This window comes from Podarcis melisellensis, assembly GCF_964234715.1.
Source record: "Podarcis melisellensis genome assembly, chromosome: 12".
Taxonomy (NCBI): Eukaryota; Metazoa; Chordata; class Lepidosauria; order Squamata; family Lacertidae; genus Podarcis; species Podarcis melisellensis.
The window spans coordinates 25,176,762-25,194,092 of record NC_138544.1 but is presented as its reverse complement, the minus strand read 5'-3'; the positions used below and the strand labels follow the sequence as shown (position 1 = coordinate 25,194,092).

General features: G+C 44.9%; 1 long non-coding RNA gene across 1 annotated transcript; it reads right to left on the bottom strand.

Annotated features, from left to right (window-relative positions):
* Positions 1-10,114: 10,114 nt before the first annotated feature.
* Positions 10,115-15,595, bottom strand: LOC309353887. Its single transcript, XR_014162117.1, has 3 exons — positions 15,305-15,595; positions 12,647-12,725; positions 10,115-11,174 (listed from the first exon to the last, which is right to left on the bottom strand). It is a non-coding gene; the product is annotated as an uncharacterized lncRNA (long non-coding RNA).
* Positions 15,596-17,331: the final 1,736 nt, after the last annotated feature.

Here is a 17,331-nt window from a genome sequence, read left to right as displayed (position 1 = left end):
GTTCCTGGCAGGTTGTAACAGTGCAGACTTGAGCGCAACCCTCGTGCTCCCTACACAGTCTTCTGCGGGCCTTACATACACATACACGCTAATGCGCATGCGCCGCCGGAGGTCACCCCTGCTCCGACTGACTCAGCGGAAAATGCCTCCAAGTTCGGAGCCGTCAATCATTTCTTTCTTCCTACGTCACCGGCGTCCAGACGACCAATCACCGGGCAGGCAGGGGAACTCGGGAGAGAGGCGGAGTTTGGGCTTGTGTGTGTGCGGAAGTCGAAGCGCATTGGCGAACTTGCAGCCCGTCTCCCCCGCGATGTTTTATGCGCGTGTTTCATTATTTGCAACACGTTGGGAAGTTATTAAAAGCAAGATCTATCGCTTCCTTTTCCGAGGTACCATTGGCGGTTACTAGTCTTCCCTGGGCCAAATTACACAGCGGGTTGTATCCAGCCGAGTTGGGAGTTTTATGGCCAGCATGATGGATTTTGCTTCCTCGCGGTTTCATTTGCTCGTATTTCATTGTTATTTTATTTTTTTATGAGGGTAAAATTCGATCCTCCGATCTGCGTTGCTGCTGCAAAGCTAATGTGGCTGATTCCAGGAGCGCGGAAGATCGATTGTCAATAATGCACGGCCATGTGTCGAGATCTATATCTGCATGGCAGAAACAGATAAATTTAGGCTCGCTTTGCCTCTCGAGTCGTGTGAACCGGGAGCAAAGCTAATCTTCTCTTAAGAAGTTAGCAGTTTCTTTATTTTATTATAACTTTTTTAAGGGAGTTCGCCTGGAGTAGGTCTTTTGAGCTGGCTAGCGTAGGCCCTCTGTCCGTGGGCAAAGAAAGCTGGCGTTTGAGTTTCATATGGTTTCGGGTGTCGGAGCTAAATGCCGATCCTCAGGCATGTTTACTTGGCCGTAAGACCGTCGCCCCAAATTCAAGGGGCTTGCTCGCAAGTAAGCACGCCTTTCATTTGGAAATTGTTTCCGGGCCATAACGGATAACATTTTCTAAAGATTCAGGTGCCACGTTAGGACTTCGAGTAAATGATGTAGCGAGCATAAATTCAGTATAATCTGCTGCCTGTACACTGGGAGCTTTGTTTCCTGTCCTTGATCGTTGTGACTTATTTTTAGTTTTCAGCAAAATAGGGTGCTGACAAGCTTACTGACAAGAAATGACTGTGGTGATCACCTGTTGATTGTAGTTAGGTTTACCATCGTGCAATTGATCCTTTGAGAAAGTTGGAAAAAGTTGGGCGTTGCTTCGCCTGGACATTATAGCGGACCTAAAAAAGATGGCGCAGTCTGTAGTATATTTAAAGCAAAAATCCTGGGAACTGTAGTTTAAAGGGTACTGGGAATTGTAGCTCATACAGTTCCCAGGATTCTTTGTGTGTGGGAGCCCTGTGCGCTTTAAATGTGTTCTCTGTTGCTCCAGGGAGCATGACTGAAAGGAAGAGGTAGTCACTGGAGAGAAGTCGAGTTGGGCTAAACTTTAGGAGAGGACTTCCTTACCCGTAAGAGATGCTCAGCTGTGGAACAGACTGCCTGGGGAGATGGTGGGCTCTCCTATGCTGAATATGTCTGTCAGGAACCAGCAGCTGCATCCATTATTACCGATCTAGCCGTGAGCATGGGGTCAGACTAGATGACCCTCAGGAACACTTCCTAAGCTATGATTCTACGATGGAAGATCGTGCTTGTGGAAGATTAGTGATTCTTTATCCCCCACCCCGTCTCTCTCTCGCTGGATCTGAAGATCCTGCCTCCCAGTATGGATTGAAATACGAGCCCGTTGAAAGAGGGGAAGCGGTGGGAAGATAACTGTGTTCCGTGGCCTCCGAAATATGTTTCTGGCAAACTTTGTGAGTGACAGGGAAATGTCGCAGTCCCCAGTTTGATGGCCCACCCGTTCCCTGCCACCCGTCTATGGTAGTATATTGTATTTAATTATGGGGTATCAGAGTTTTTAGGGGGTTGACCAGGCTGGGATAACAGGCTTCTTAGTTTTTGAATGTCTGATGTAGATTTTTTTTCAATTCCGTTGTTCTGTATGGTACAATGACAATAAAGATTATCGTAAGGCATTGTCCTTATTCCGTCGCTTTCAATGGCAGGCGGGCCTTGAATTTCACCCTTTGCAACACTAGAGGGCGCTTCGATCGCCGATCTTCTCGGCAAAGTAAGCCGTGAACTTCAAAGCTATGAAACTTGAGCAGGGGCGATCTGGGCTCTGTATCGGTTCCTAAACGACCCTGCATGAAAATAAATAAGTCTTTCCCCCCAAACACACACACACGCCTATCAAAAATCTCCGCCCCTTGCCCTATAATCTGCGACAACAACAGCTCCCCAAAAATATCCCAAGTTGGGCTAGTGGCAGCTGGTTGAGGTTCTTGCTCTCGTTTGACAGATCGCTCCTGGTTGTGTGTGAGATGTCCATAAATCAGTCAACTGGTTTACTAAATCTCAGCAGTCGCGGGAGGGGAGACCCCCACCCTCAAAAAGGGGGTGCAGCCATTGAGCTGGGCCCCGTGGAAATTGGACTTCCTTCCACCCAAACGCCATTAAGGAAAACCTAACACCGAAATGTTGTCTGGCGATCTCGCTTGAAAAGGTTGCCGCGTGTGAAAGCTTTTGCAAAGCAGTAAAAGATTATGAAGGATAGCTTGAGGGGGGGCTGAGGGGGTTGATTGAATGACTTGGAGACCCCTTTATGATGCCTTCGCCCCTGTGATCTTGGCAAGCTCTTTGAGCCCATAAATTGGGGCGGGGGCGCAATGGACTCTGTTCAGAGACTCCTTTTTTGCGGGGTAGGGGTAGATAATATATCCTTTCTGTCGCGTGTAATTTAATTCGGCTTCTCGGGAGCTAGGATCGGATGGTCAAAATGAATGAGGGGAAATAAACGCATGCTTCTTTTAAAAAAGGTGTAGAATTAGGCACGGTCCTTCAGTAACAAATCCCTGCTACGGTGCTGGATTTCAGCCGGTCTACCCTGACCTTGGAGTGAGGTAAAGACATTTTGAAAAAAAAGAGAGAGGAAAACAAACTGCTATTTCCCCCCGCGCTCTAAACTTTCATCCATAACAGTTTAGTAAACAACGATCTGAACTGTTTATTCTGGTCTTTATTTGTGAACTAAGCAGAAAGCAGTTGCATGTAGAAAAACCGTTTGAAAACACCACACACACGGATATAGCCCAGTGCAGGCGATTATCCATTTCGTATGCTTCATTTGCGAGGAAAAAGAGCTGGGATCCTATTCCGTTTACTACGGATTATAGAAGTGCAGAATTGGAAGGGACCCCGGGGGTCATTTAGTCCAGCCCCTACAATGCAAGAACCGCAGTTCAGGAATCCCTGAAAGTTGGACATACAACCGCTGTTTAAAAACCTCCAATGAAGGAGAGTCGACCACCTCCCCATTCATCACTGTGGAACAGCTCTGGCCGTCGGAATCTCTTGTCATTTGAATCAGTCGCTTGCGATCCTACCCTCCGGAGCAGGAGGAACAACCTTGCTCCATCTTCCATGTGACAGCCCACAGCTACAACTCGCCAGCCATAGGCAACACAAACTTCATCCCATAAAATATTACGGGGTGGAGCACAAAGACATTTAAGATGATAAAAAGCATCATAGTACACACAGTGAGATCAAAAGGAAGCATGCCAGCCAGCAAAATAATTCAAAATAAATAAATCATAGGGAGGCTTTTAATGTTTAACAGACTATTGTATTTTAATATTTTGTTGGGAGCCGCCCAGAATGGCTGGGGAGGCCCAGCCAGATGGGCGGGGTATAAATATTATTATTATTATTATTCCTGGTAAAAAGGGGGTGGTATTAACCTTGTACCAGAAAGCATACTGAGTAGGTGCCAGGCGTACTTCCACACCCAGGAGGGTATTCTGCGGTCAAGTCGCCACCATGGCTTCAGCACCTCTGCCACCATCCACGGGTGGCCCTCATTTTAAATATGAAAACCCCTGAGCAATGAGGACTAGAACCTCCTGTTTAATTTAAAATCAGAAAAGGAAACCTAGAGACGCTTGACGAAATGTTTGTTTGGTTTTTATACTTCCACCCGCTCACCTGCCCATTTGCGCTTGGCACGGGCTCAGTTGATGCCGACGCAATGGCTTCGCACCCATGAAGGCTGTAAATCTGATCGAGCTCTGTGGAGCATGGAGTTGGAAGCAAGCTTCATAGGACACGTGCATGTTTAGCCCTAGAAACGCAACCAAAGAATAATAAACTATGGAGGGGTGAAGATTTAAGATTATTTGTTGTTTAGTCGTTTAGTCGTGTCCGACTCTTCGTGACGCCATGGACCAGAGCACGCCAGGCTCTCCTGTCTTCCACTGCCTCCCGCAGTTTGGTCAAACTCATGCTGGTAGCTTCGAGAACACTGTCCAACCATCTCGTCCTCTGTCGTCCCCTTCTCCTTGTGCCCTCCATCTTTCCCAGCATCAGGGTCTTTTCCAGGGAGTCTTCTCTTCTCATGAGGTGGCCAAAGTATTGGAGCCTCAGCTTCAGGATCTGTCCTTCCAGTGAGCACTCAGGGCTGATTTCCTTCAGAATGGATAGGTTTGATCTTCTTGCAGTCGATGGGACTCTCAAGAGTCTCCTCCAGCACCATAATTCAAAAGCATCAATTATTCGACAATCAGCCTTCTTTATGGTCCAGCTCTCACTTCCATACATCACTACGGGGAAAACCATAGGTTTTACTATACGGACTATTAGAATTACAGTACCAAAGAAGAAACACACACACCAACCTTCCACGAACTTTGTTGTTGTTATTATTATATTTATATCCCGCCTTTTTCCCAGTCGGGAGCTCAAGGCGGCTTGCACTAATTTTAAAACCCCAGTATCTCCTATTGTTAAACATTCGCAAAGTCAGCGCAAGTCAGAATGGCTGTCGGCACTTTATCAGTTTAACTCCGGCAAAATTTTTTATTATTGCATTTCTACCCCACCTTTCCTTCAGGGAGTTCAAGGTGGTGGACTTGGTATTTTACAACAACCCTGTGAGGTAGGTTAGGCCGAGAGGCAGCGACTGACCCCAAAACACCGAGTGAGCTTCGTAGCAGAGCAGAGATTTGAACCCTGGATTCCCATGCCCTAGTCCGACTCAGGTGCTCTCGTTTAAATTTGGGCTGCCCACGTGCTGGGCGAAAATACTAGGCGTGTGACGACAGACTTCTCAGGTGGTGGTAGTACCTCCAAGGCTTTAAAGATGTGCTGGAGGAGAGGATTTCGTGAACCAGTATTAGATCTGGAGGGGTTCACCTTCCCAGATAGATGTGTGGACGCGCACAGGCGCGCCTATGGTATTCGAGCGCGTCTTTGAACGTGCGCGCGTGCACACAAGCAGAGAGCAAAAAGTTCAAGGGAAAAAGTACAACCTGGGATCGTTCTGTGCATCCAAGATAGGCACAGCGACCATCGAGGGAGCAGGGACTAGCCCTGTCCCAGCTTTGCCGTGTTAATATATGCCCAGGAAAGAGTTGTTTAAACTACAGTTCAGCTTTCCAAAGAATTGTCTCAAACAGGATTTGTTTGCTTTGCATGGCCAGCTGACTTCACTGATGATCCCCCAGAGAGAGAGAGAGAGAGAGAGAGAGAGAGAGAGAGAGAGAGAGATGATAGAGATAGAGATAGAGATATAGAGATGATAGAGATATATTGTGTGCGCGCGCGCGTACCAACCGAAGGATACGACTCCGCGCATCTGACTGAAGTGTACTCAAAACTTACGCCATTCAAAAATAAATTTTAAAAGGCTTGAAAATGACTGCTTTTTGCTGTAACGAACTAGCGTGCTACTCCCCCCTCGCCGCCGCCCCGTGAAGTTGTACTGTCGTTTTCACTCAGGTCCAGAAAGCAGGAAGGAAGGAAGGAACAAACTTTATTTGCTTTCTCAGAATTCTGTTGGCGTGCAGCTGGAAAGTTGGTGATTTGAGGCGATGCAGCAGTTAAAATCTGGAATAATAATACAGAGTCCAATGTCGGAGATCCACATTAACCTGGGGCTCTGATGAGGTTCTTAATGTACTTTTTATGCATCTCGTGTGTGTGTGTGTGTGTGTGTGTGTGTCTGTTTACGCACACAATAAGAGCTTTAGTGCAATTCAAAAAGGAGGTGAATGACTGTGTCAAAAGCACTCGAGGAAGAGCTGGGCTCTCTAGTGCCCGAAAGTAAACGCCACCGTCCTTAGGCTGTTGGTCTTCAAGGGGGCGAAACGCCTTTCTAAATGCCTGCTGTGAAAAGGATCGCGGATACACCTCTGGGATTTGCTGCCACTGTGATTTCAGTGCTGAAGCGCTATTGATTTCAAAAAGGAAATATTTAGGCGGCAATCTTATATTCATTTGCCTGGCAGTAAATCCCACTGAAGTGACTGGCTTTTGAGTAAACAAATATGGGCTTGACCCTGCACAGCACATAAGCAAGGCAATTCATAATTTGAGCTAGATTGTACCCTAGATTGCACCTTTACTTTTAATAAAGCATTCTCCGTAGTGTGTGGCACCCTCCTTTTTGCCCTGTCTAAATCCCAGCGTTGACTCAAAACCTCAGATCTATCGTGGGCTGCCTATAAAAGCACCTGTAAGTCAAACGATCTCTGAGCCTCAGTTCTCCAGCTGCAAAATGGGCACAATCGTGCCTCGCCTTGCTGGAGAGACGGGCCCAATAAATCCCGAGAGAACAACCAGATCGAATAATAATCAGATACAATGTAATCGTGTGTGTGTGTGTGTGTGTGTGTGTGTGTGTACACTTACATTGTATCTGATTATTATTCGATCTGGAGATATATAGCACATGACTGCTCCATGCTCCTTTCTGACGAGGAGTCGTTTTATTTGGCCCTCGGCATCAGGGGACGTATTAATAAAGCCTGTGTTCCCAACAGAATTTAGAGAAATGCGGCTGGAAAGTGGTGTTTGTGTGCGTCCCGGTGTCCCCAGCGCAACCCGTGTTGGGTGGGCGAAGGAGCCCTGCAAAAGCCCAAATTAACCCAACCGTTCCACGATATTTCCGTTTATTTTCTGCTGTCGTCCATAAAACTCATACAGAGGATTGACAGTCGAGAGGAGTGGAGGGGGCGGATTTCTGAAAAGGCATATTGAAATAAAGTGAGCATCTGGCATTATTAGCAGGACAAGAGGAAGAAGAGGGAAAAGGAGGAAAGGGGCTGAAGGTGAACGCAAGACGAGGAGGAGGGGCGCGAGAAACCCTTCAGCTCGATTCTCACGTTTCATTCATTGCTCGGGTTGACCCTGAGTTTGATCGAGATAGACTCAAATCTTTAAAAAAGCAAACCCCAAAAATCCATAAATTAAACTAGATTGTGGAGAATGTTCTGAAGCAGAGTGCGCTATTATTATTATTATTATTATTATTATTATTATTATTATTATTATTATTATTAACCTTTCACCCTAAAGTCCCAGGGCTGGTTACAACAACAAAAACACAGTATTTTAAAAGTCACTCCTTTTGAGCTCCTTATTGGGTTGCGGATAACAACAGTGCAACATAATATTTACACCTGCAGGGAAGTGTATATTCGGGCGTGTAATTTTACGCGAATTTCAGTAGGGTATATTCTAGCGACTCCACCCCGCTCCCGCCCGCAAGTGCTGTAAATTAAGCTCCAGGATCCTTTATTTATTTATTTTTGAGAGAGCGAGACGTCCAGGCCTTGACATTTCAGCAAATTGGTATTTTATGTCTGGAAGTGTTTTATGATCCGGCAACGTTCCGGAATTGAAAAGCACTGGAAATAATGGATTTCGAAAAGCATTTTTTTAAATGAAAAGAAAAAAAAATCCATTGGAATGCTTTTCGCTCGTCTTCTCCTCTCTCCCCGGCCCTTCTGACAACTACTGTAATTGAAATTCTCCTTCTGAGAATTAAAAAAGAAATTGTAGCTATCAGCCGGGCTAAAATTTGCGCTGGAAAAAGGGACACGCGATTTTCACCAGCGACGAAAGATACCGAAGTTCTTCAGGAGAGTTGACTTTGGACGGCAAAGTATCTCAAACACGGAACTGAGTTGGAGAAACTAACTTCTGTCCTCGGAATACAGCACGTGTGAAAATTAACACAGACACTAACGAATACTGTATTAGGGCAACGCTTTTATTAGGTCAACGAGGATAGCATACACACAAAGTAATGTGCAAGCTTTCGAGTTGTATAGAATTCTTCGTCAGCTAAAGAGGAGCAGGAGTGACAAACGAGAGCTCGCCAGCTTCCGTTCTTGCAGAGCTCCTGCGCAGAATTCACCATGTGGAAAAGCAACTTTTGAGGAATAAGCCGATGAAGGAGGTGGTAAAGTGGGGAAGCCTGGTGTTGAGATCTCCGAATTTGTGTTAAGAAGGTTACAGGGCAAGCCTTATACGTATGGACTGCAGAGTAAGACTCATTGGAGTTCAAAGGCGCTTCCGGCTTAATAGGTAGGATTGCAGCCTTAAGGTTAAAAGCAGCAAGTCCCCCAGTACTGCCAAAGTCTTCCTCGGAAGAAGCTCCCCGCATCGAGAAGAATGCAAAAGTTTGCTAGTCTAGGCTACACTTAATACTACCCTTATAGCTTGTGAATTCAAAAGAAAGGTCTAGTTTTCCATTGTTTGGGGGAAACCACGCAAGACCCCCTATTCCTCCTTACGAGGAACTATTAAACACGTCAGGCAAGATCAAATCCAGCACGTCAGAGCTCATTGATTTGACTGGATTTGACTGGGAGAGGTGTGCAGTATTATTCGAAAGTATGTTTTTATATATGTTCAAAGCCACTGGAGCACCTCTGAGCTATATTATTATTATTATTATTATTATTATTATTATTATTATTATTATTATTATTATTATTATTTTCCTACACAGATCTAGTAAAAGTGAACCCCACGGAGTTCAGTGTGGCAGCCTTAATCAAGTGTTTCTGCTTCCAGTTCAAAACAATTTTAAAATCCTTGGCTCGATCTGGGTTGTGCACGCACTGTAGCTATCAAACGCTAACATCCCCGTGCATTTCCTGTGAAAGTAACACGGAAATTAAAATGTTAAGCTGCCGCGCAATCTTTGGGCTTTGAATTGCCTCGGCTGACAACGCTCGCTTTCCCTGGGGCCATTTGTCAAGGTCCCGTGTTGCACTATTTTATCTCGAAAGGTAACGCGACCGACTCCTTTCAAAGCGTCTCCAGAACTTAATATTGATCCCCGTTTAATGAGTCCCCATATTGACCGCTCTTCTTTCCAAAGCCCTGGATGTGGCCATAACCTCTGGCGGCGGGGTGGGGGCCGCGATGTGAGCGACGCCCCTCCGGAATGGACCACAGGCTACGTGCCTTTTAATTTATTGCGCGGAAAAGTTATTGCTGTGGGGAAGGGAGAAGGAGATGGAGGGAGGCGGGTCTGCGAATAATAACCGTTTTGCCACTAAAACCCAGAGCAGCCCCCGGGTCAAGAGACCACAGACATGGTTCCAGCAGCTGAAGACAATTGCCTCGATTTCCTCTCCCCTTTCATGTGGCTGTTGTTAGTTTAAAGCGCAGGCAGGATATGGAAAGGCAACACCGAGCTGAGATGCCCGCGAAGCCTTTTGAAGGCGGGTCTAAGGCATCCGCCGAGATAGCATCTGATAAATCAGAGAGCTTTTGCAAATGGAAGGTAATAGACCCCACAAGCGGAGCACCTTTTCTTTTTCAAGGTTTTTCTTTTCTTTTCCGAGGGCGACGAGTGCTGCTGCCAAGACGGGGCCCTTTCTGTCCAGAGCCCCCCACCACACCGAATGGATATTGTACATATGCAACGTTTTAGCTGCATCTGGTTCGTTTTACGAGCTCGCAGCGCTGCGGGCCGAGGCGCACTCACTGGCCATCCGCAGAGGGCAATTGACCTGCGGGTGGAAACGTTTTGTAGGATAAATGCATCCGCGGGAAGCAGCCCCCACCCCTACCAAAAAGACACCTCCATTACAACTGGCAGGGTTCAAAACATTTTCCTGGACGGTCTCCTCTTGTTCCCACCGACCCCTGGAAGAATTAGACGAATTCCTTTATAGTAGGGAGGGAGAAAACCTCAATGGGTTTCGATTTCCCTTTGATCTGTAGGAAACAAACCTTCCTGCATTTTGCGTGGCTCATTAAGCTAATAAGATTAGGAAGATTAGCAACACTCCCCCCCCCAAAAAAAAAGTCGCGTGGTGGGTATGACTAATTGTTTCCATCAGTTCCAGATCTTGTACTTTATTAATAATGATGGGGGGGGGGGAGGCGTTGAGTTACAGAAAGCGGAGCTAAAAAGGTCAGGACCACACATCAGATCAATTAAGGTGGGACTGGCGGAGACAGAAAAGGCGTGTGGGGAGGAGGGGGGGAGGAAAGTCTGGACGGTTTGGGGACAAATGGGTGGCAATTAAGTCCAGGGGAAATATATTTACAGCGTGTGTCTCCTACTCTAACGAGGGGGCGGGAGGAAGGAGGGCAGCTTCGAGCAGAAAGCCTCGCAGGGAGGGAATAAGTAACTCTGGTCCCCGCCCATTACTGCATATGCATAAAGAGGATGCGCTCCGAGTTTATCTGCGTATAATTTCATGACGTTCGACGGCCCTGATTGGCGCATCGTCACAGAAGGCGGATATTGTTCTCTCCCCCGCCCCGACTCTTGATTTGACTCGACCGCACCGCCCTCCCCGTGACGCAGCAGCGCAGCTATCCAATCGGGGCGGCCTCGAGTCTTTCCCGGCTCGTAGCAATCCGATCTCCTCTCTGGAACGTCACTTGGCAAACGCTCCTTTTCGCCTCGAGGAGTAGCCAATAGGAGAGCCGCATGCAAATAACATCCCGCGGATAGAAGGCGCTGGTCACGCCCAGGTGGGTGAGGCCGTCGCTCTGCGGCAGGAACGATGCTGGTTGGTGTGACGTGTACGCCTGTTTTGCATCCGGGGCTTCATCTGCTGAAAGCAAGGCTGATGTTTTAGTTATGCAAATAAAGAGCCGCCTCTGCTTCCCTCGCCAAGGAGGAAGATCAGCACGGATTGGTGAAGGCTGTAGTGGGAGGGTTTGTCGAGCCAGCCAATCGCGATTCAGGAAAATGCCAGAATTAGTTTAAAGATTGTTGCTAATGACATCTGTCACATCCAGCTGTGAAAAATACCTCTAAAATACTAATAATAAGCAATACGTTTAATTCATCTGTCTTTTAAATTATTATTTTTAAACACTGCCCAACTAATGCTATCGCTTAAAATATCCAGCAAAAATATAGCCAAACGGCGGGCGACATAACATTTTGGAATAAGCCAGTTTAAACAGATTGAAACAGATTATGGTATCGATAAGGATTTGATATTCATATACCGTAGTGCGTTAGTTGCTCAAGGTGCTTCATGCACAAATCGTCTCTGTTGTGCATATCTTGAAAAAAAAACAACACGCTTTTTCTTGACTCATTTTAAATCAGGTAATTTTACACATTTAATTTCGAAATTGATAATAATAAGCAATGGGTGTAGAGAGCCAAACTTAAACTGTACAACTTAAGATAATGTAAAAAATAAATAAAGTCAAATTGATATTAATGCACTTTGTTGTTATTAATACTGTTCAAACGCAGAGCACTAGGGTTCTTGTTATTTTTTCAATTTAGAAACATACTGTATTTCTAGGCACCTGTAGGGTTCTGTAGAATTCTAAAGGCAACAATCCTATGCATATTACAAGTTTTCAATGGGGTTTACTTTGAAATATTTCTAATATAATCTTCAAATATAATATATTTCCTTAAGCAAGCATTTTTACAAAATGAAGAAAGGACCCTGATTGTTCAAAAGCCTTTGAGTTCAGATTCATACAGTTATATGGAAATGAACTGACACATATTAAATGTGCTTTTCTATAGAACTACTTTTCTATTTCACATGTGTTTATTGTTTCTATAAAATAAGTAAAAACTAATCACATTGCATTTCTTTAATTAATTTAAGAGTTAATGCAAAAGTTTAATAATAGAGATTAAAGTTACACTACTTGGAGAATAGTATGGTACAAATACATAGTTGGTAAAAATGCCTATTGAGGAAGCTCCAGTAAATAGCTCCCATTAAAATCTGATTGAAATACATTTTGATAGTTGGTCAAACTACACAAGGTAAATGTAATTTACAGTTAATTTACAGTGCAAATCTTGACATGCCTACTGAGAAATACATCTCATTGAATTCAATGAGACCTAAGCTCAGAAAAGTTTGTATAGTATTGTAGCCTCTTTGTACTTGGCAATTCTGCCTTCCAGGACATGAAGAAAAGAGAATGCACCCTTTGCACTATAATTTTTGAGAAACGCCCACATTGTTTAATGCCATTATCAATTTGTTCAACCTGTTTAATAAAATATCGTGTAATTTGTTGTGGAAAAGCATTCACAGTCATTGACAGTACTTTTTGTGTCTATTAAGTTAACTATAATAATAACTGAGATGTAGAGATTAGCAAGACATGAGGGGATTTCCCATTCAAATGATGTGTATGTGCCATGTCATGTGATCAATTCCTTCGGGTGGGGCTTACCTGGGCCCCCCAGTACTTTATTCAAGTTAGCACCCCTGGTCCTGAAAGGATTTCTCTTACCATAGAGAATGTCATTTCTGCCTTTTGGCCAGACTTCCTCTACAGACACACCTGTATTCCACTCCTCACACCCTTGGGCCTTAGAAGAGATAATTATTTATGACATCGCTTAATTCTTATAGCACCAGCAACCTTTTATCTCTCTAGATGATTATTATTTATTAAACTTATTAGTCTTTTCCTTTTTTTAACCAAAGTAAATCAAAAAGACTCACAACAATAAATACACACATATACACACATTAAAACCAGCATAAAACAAAAAGAAAAAACTGAAAGACAATAATATTTTTAAAAAGCAGGACAACCACCCTTGGCTAAATGTCTTCCTTTTTTAAAAAACACAAGTAAACAAGACTTTTCTGACAAATCATACTGGTAAACAAAGCTGATCTGTGTGATTTTATGATGTGAAATGTTTTTGGTGTATTTGCCTCTCTCACCACAATCTGTTTTCTAACCATAGAAGGCTTTCATATTGCCCTAAGAACTACACAGCTCCGTTAGTGCCTCCAGTAAAGTAATGTTTTTGTTGTATATATGTATGGTTGTAATCCAGACCCTTGAAGTGTCCCTATTTTCCAAGGATGTCCCCGATTTAGAAAAGCTGTCCCGCTTTCTGATTTGATCCTGGAATGTCCCACTTTCCCTTTCCCTATTTTCATTGGAGAAATGTTGGAGGGTATGGAGTTATCTGACCCCCAAGCCATCTGATGGCAATCCTGTATAGCGAAGTTTTTTTTTAAAAAAAAAAGTTTAATGTTTTATTATGTTTTTATACATGTTGGAAGCTGCCTAGAGTGTCTGAGTAAACCCAGTAAGATGTGTGGGGTATAAATAGTAAAATTTTCATTATGGAATGGGATGTCCCTATTTTCATCGGATAAATGTTGGAGGGTGTGGGCAATCTGTTTTTCTGCTTTAACTACTTTTTATGAATGGTAGTATTCAAATATTTTTTATAGATAAATAAGTCGGGTGGTGCACAAATGTGATGTTCAGTGCAAGAAAAACTTCTGCTTATGGGGCATCCTGCTTGCAAGCCTGGGTGAAAAGTATGTGCTATGAACCTGAATGCTACCCAAGAAATTGTGTTAAGAAGATGGAGAGTGTTTGGAGTTAACATGCACCATAAAGGCTTAAACGAACACTGAATCTCTGTTGGAGGAGCATACTTTACCCTGGATGTAATCATACTGAGTTTGGAAAATAAGTGTGCTGGTCCCGTGGGTTAACCGAGAGGCGAGGTCCGAGTCCAGTCCGAGGTTGAAGGTGCAATATGAAGGCAGTCCGTAAAAGCTGAAGCTGGGTGCAAGGCAGGGAGTCAGGGGAGGTCAGGAGCGCAGGCAGGAAAGCAGGACAGGGATCAGCCAGGAACTGACAACCTACAAATTTGCTCCCACAACTTGGGACTGGGGCTGGCTGGCTTTTATCTGCCCCAAGGCATAGGGCAGCCCCAATCCTCAGGTGACTCGCCTCTCCTGGCCTGGAGGTGAGCACTCCTCCTGCAAGAACTTAGTTCCCTCCGCCTCTCTGCCCTAAGCCTCTGCAGCTCAGAAGAGGCTGGAGGGTTACCGGACCCAGAGGCAACCTCCACTTCCTCTGACGGGGCTGAGAGTGGAGCACCCGCAGGCAATGGGTCCTCCATCACCTCAGGAGCCAGAGCAGACTCAGCTGGAGCCTGCACCTGAGGATCCAGCAGAGGTGAGGACCCTTCAGACTCATGCCTCAGCCCCGGCTCAGCTGGTTCTGGAGGCAGGAAATCCTGTGCAGGCTGGTATTCCTCAGGTTCAGCATCTAAGTCCGTCACAATAAGAAAGCAAAGGTTATTAAAGAAAATACACACTTGATAAGAAAGATCCTTAACAAACTGATGTGGAGATACTGTCAAGGCTCGGGGATTCCTACCCCTTCCGTGGTGGCGGCCAAAGAAGCAGATTACATGAAGAGTCCTTACCACATAATTTATTCAGTATTCATAGAGAGAGACAAAGGAATGTAGTCCTTATTCAACAATGGCTTGCTTCGAGTAAAGCCCAACCCCCGCCATCTCTCTTATCCTACGTCCTCCCTGCACCGGCTGATATGATCTTTCTGCCTGTGAGCTTTTTGTTCTACTACTCTTAATGCATGCCTAGTCCGGGAGGGGGGGCGGGCTCAGGAATGCTCTCCAAAGACACTAAATCTGTCAGTTGTCTCTCCCCCTTCGTTTCTTCTTCCTGCTGTTCCTCTTCCAGTATTTCCCAGCTTTTCCCCTCTGCAGTCTCTGAACTATGTCCTTCTGCAAACCACTCTTCTTAATCTATACTGTCCTCCTGTTCTCAGGAAGGTTCGGGGGGCACCATTGCTCCTCATTCCAGCCCCTGACAGATACAAAGAGCCATGCTTTCTCTTTGCTCATAGGAGATAGGACCGGCCCACCCATGAAACAAGGTGAGGAGACTGGTTTAGGCGGCAGAATCCACACAGTTAGCAGATCTGGTCTCTAAGGAATGCACCACTCGCTCCTGCCACCGCCATAGGGCCGGCAGCAGCTGCAGTGCACTCAACAGCCCTGCCTCAATTCCATGTCTACAGTGGCTTCTTGGCCAATAGGAGGCACTGCTGTTCTCCTCCCACCACTGTTCATGATGTAGATGTTCACTCATTCCTTCTTACCTAGTGGTGCAGGTGGGGCACCATTTTGTGGTTCGCTTCAGATGCTAAAATGTCTTAGCTTGGCCCTTCCAAGGTAAGGCTGAGGAAGAAGACAGAAGGAAATGTGGGAGGCAATTTTAAGAGTATCTGTCTAACACCTGAGGCAGAGTCAACACAGGTTAAAGTCCAGTCTACTCTTTCCCATGCAGACTCATCAGCCCCCAGTGCAAACTAGTTGCATCCCAGTGCTTTCTACAGAAGACAGTTGACTTGGCCAACATAAGATATTACAAGTTTGCAAACCTGACAAGTGTGTCTATCTGAGGCTACATCAGCCACATAAAATTTGGAACATCTTTGTGTCCACAACTGCTTAACTATTTTTAAGACAAGAAAAAGAAAAGTAATAAACCCATTCTTATTTTGAAGTGACTTAACCAACAATGTGATTGGAGAGAGCTCCAAAATCCACTGTTAGTTGGCAGCTTTGTTAGGTCTAACAAAAACATTGCAAAACACTACACAAGCTTTTGAGTTCTCCAGAATTCTTTGTCAGATGAGGTGTTACACAAAGCAAGCATTTTTGGGATGAGGAAAATGAGATCTGCCTTTACACTCCATCCGGAAGGCTGAAGTTAAACCAATTAAAATGTGATTCCCATTTACAAGGATCTGGATTAAGTTAAGCTCAAAGGCAAAGCAGAACCTGAGAGCTGCACAATTGATCTGTCCATATTAGTGCTAAAGAATTAGCACAGGCAGCTGGCAAATCATTAATTAACCACAGTCGCTGTCTGAAAATAGAGCTCAGGGGATTTCCTGGAAGTAGGAAGCTCTCATTGCTGTGATCTGGTTTCTGCCTCATAAATAAGACTGTGGCGGGAAAGGGGGCAATGTCTGAGATTCGCACCATAAACTGAAAGCAGCTACTTTGGAACCAGCAAAGAATAAAGAAGTCTAAATCCCAGGACTTTCTGTACAGACAGAGGCTGTGTCCTATGCAAACCAGTTGGACAGATGGATAATATATCTTTGGGTAACAGCTCAGCATTTCTAGATAATTAACAAACAAGGATCACCATGGACCACACATTAATGATTTTTAATCAATAAAGGAAATTTAAATCTAACTTCACCACCAAAGGCACATTCCTTCATTATTTCCTAAGACAGACATATGCCAACAAGACCCCCAACAACTTTGGTCCAGCTCAACAGCTTTGTCGGGATTTTTTCTTTGGGCAATATGGCAATCCTTTCCTATGAATTTGGATGGACTTATTCTGAATCAAATTGTTGAGTAACAGAGTTTACTCTTGTACATCTGTTGATACAGTTTTCTTTTAAGTGGGACAGAAAATGGCACAGTGGGGTTTGCTTAAATAGAGCCTCATGGAAGCTTAAACTGTCTGCCTGGCTTGCACAGAAACCTGGGGCAGATGTTCAGGTTGTTGGTCGCTCTTAGACAGGCAGCAGTCACCACCAGTTGTGAGATGGGAGCAGTTGTGTAGCATGGGGGGACACACACAGGGGTGGTTCCTCTGGGTCCAAGATTGTTAGGGGCACAAAAATTCAACACCTGGTGCTGCCTCGATACAGCTGTGTGCTTCCATTGCTGGGCTCCATTGAAAACGGCTTCGCCATGTGAATCAAGAAGTGACATCTCCAGACAACGGGAAAACTCTTCTTATCTCTGTGGCTGTGATCTCCTGGGTGATATGGATGCTGTTAGGCAGTTGAATGTCCACACGTACTCCATCCATTTCCCTCCTCCCCTCTGTGTGGCCCTGGGCACTGGCAACCTATGCTATGCTACACTTTTGGAAGGGAGTGTTGGAGAAAGATGAAATGCAGAGCCATAACAGAGCCAAGATAAATATGATGCCTATCATCTATCTTTCTATCTATCTATCTATATGCACGCTTGCACGCACACACACACGCGCACACACACACACATATATGAATGAGTAAGAAGAATTTCTCCAGCTAAGCCATGCAAAATAACAGCACAGTATAACTAATTGCAACTAATAAATTGGAGGTGC